We start from the raw sequence: 2215 nt of genomic DNA, 5'->3' as shown, positions 1-2215 counted from the left end.
TAGAGACGGGGTTTCACTGTGTTAGCCAGGATGGTCTCGATCTCCTGACCTCGTGATCCGCCCGTCTCGGCCTCCCAAAGTGCTGGGATTACAGGCTTGAGCCACCGCGCCCGGCCCTTTTTTTTTTCTTAAACATTTTATTCATTTTATAGAGATATTTCTCTTTCGTTTGCTTTTGTTCCAATCATTAGGAGAGTGGTTGAGGAGTACTGAATCCATCACTACTTTGATGACACAGGTAAGATTCCAGATTCACATTTCCAGGTACCAAGAGTTCCCTCTAAATGCCACAATCAAGTCAGCCTTCTTTTACATTTCTCTCTACTGAACACAGCAATGCCCACTGGTATTTCTGAAGTGTAATTGCATCTTAGGTCGGTATTTCTCCAAGTAAAGCAGCTGTTTGGAATTGAACACTCCCCTTCTTTTTTGTCTTATAAACTGAACTGCATCTTCGTACTTCATTCCACATTCAATCAAAGCAAGTGCAACCAGCACGGGTGCCCCTTCCCAATCCCGCAACACAATGCACTGCAACAGAGCAACCTGGCTGTTCACGAAATTTGGTTTTTAACAGGTTTAACCAATCATCTACTATCTGATTAGGGGGTGGAGCTCCATCATCCAATGGCCAATCTAGAACGTGGATTCCTTCTTTTTCAACTGGAGCTTTATCATAGGTAGCATCACAAACTCGAACCAAAGTCATCACTCCATACTTCTTAAGTTCCTCTGTGAACTTGTTGAGAGTAGCATTGGTTGGGTTGTGAGTTATCAGAAAATACATGTTCTCATAGGAGATCTCCACAGGAGCTGGACAGTTCATTATGGCAAATAAAAAGTGTGAGCGTGCGTGTGTGATGGGGAAAGTGGAAAAAAAAATTCAATCTTGAAATGTTTCACAGCAGAAAACATTAAAAAGACCACTAAAATACCTATTATCAATCTGTTTTCTCTCTTCAACTTGGTTATTCCTTATGAAGCTTCTCTCTTCAAGATAAGCAAATTATTTAGAATCCACTTGAATCCAAATTCAATTTGGGCCTCAATTTCTGCAGATGGATACCTTCAGTCTCCAAAAAAATCCAACTACATACAAAACTTAAGCAGCCTTTACTACATTTAGGCACTAGTGACACAAGTTAAAAGTGTAGGTTGGCCAGGCGAGGTGGCTCACGCCTGTAATCCCAGCACTTTGGGAGGCCGAGGTGGGCCGATCACAAGGTCAGGGGATCGAGATCATCCTGGCTAACACAGTGAAACCCTGTCTCTACAAAAAATACAAAAAAATTAGCCGGGCATGGCGGCGGACACCTGTAGTGCCAGCTACTTGGGAGGCTGAGGCAGAAGAATGGGGTGAACCTGGGAGGCGGAGCTTGCAGTGAGCCGAGATCGCGCCACTGCACTCCAGCCTGGGCAACTGAGCGAGACTCAGTATCAAAAAAAAAAAAAAAAAGTGTAGGTCACTTTCCACTTGTTTACTTGATGCTGAATTTTATTGGAGTCATTAAAAGAAATATGCTTGCAATTAAAAAAAAAAAGCCAACCATTTCTGAGGCCAGTCTCAGTGTCCAGGAGTCTTCGAGGCAATGTTAATTATGGCACATAGAACTTCCAAGCTAACTTGTCAGCGAAAACGCTGTGCTGAGCCTGGCAGAAGTCTGCCCTCACCCTCAGAATCGCCGTAAATGTGCAACGTATATTCCAACGAAACACGCTGGCGAGCTGGGGGCTGGGCATTGAAGTCCGGCGGCGGCGGGAGCGAGGAGGTGCCTCTCTTCTCCGTCACCTCGGCGGCAGCGGCGGTAGCGGTGGCGGCGGCGACGACTCCCCACTCAGCCTCGGCGCGCGACACTCGGCCCGGCCTGGCGGCGGCGGCGCGTCTCAAGTCTTCTTGCTGCTGCTGCTGCGGCCGCCGCTGCGTCTCCTGCTGCCGCCATCGCCCCCGCTGCTGCCGCTGCCCTGTGGCGTCGCCTCGCGCTGTGTCCGGCCGCTGGTGCCGCTCCCTCGAACTCTTGATCTTAAGTGATCCATCTACCTCATCCTCCCAAAGTGCTGGGATTACTTCTAAATTCTCCAGACGAGTTTTGCCTCCAGATTGCCTGTTTGATGGCCAACAGGTGTCTTTGCTCCTTGGATTGCTCCTTATCTAAATTGCTCAGATAAGAACTTTTTGTCTCCGGGGCCTGTTCAATGGTCACCAGGTGATTTTCGC

The 2215-nt window shown here is 47.9% G+C and overlaps 1 pseudogene across 1 annotated transcript; it reads right to left on the bottom strand.

The window, feature by feature from the left end:
- Positions 1 to 117: 117 nt before the first annotated feature.
- Positions 118 to 910, bottom strand: LOC112609411 (annotated as a pseudogene). Its single transcript, XR_003116200.1, has one exon. The product of XR_003116200.1 is annotated as a protein tyrosine phosphatase type IVA 2 pseudogene (transcript).
- Between the last annotated feature and the right edge of the window lie 1305 nt (positions 911 to 2215).

The sequence above is a fragment of the Theropithecus gelada genome, chromosome 16 (assembly GCF_003255815.1).
Source record: "Theropithecus gelada isolate Dixy chromosome 16, Tgel_1.0, whole genome shotgun sequence".
Classification (NCBI taxonomy): domain Eukaryota; kingdom Metazoa; phylum Chordata; class Mammalia; order Primates; family Cercopithecidae; genus Theropithecus; species Theropithecus gelada.
Note: the sequence above shows the minus strand (reverse complement) of the source record. Positions and strands in the feature narration are given on the sequence as shown.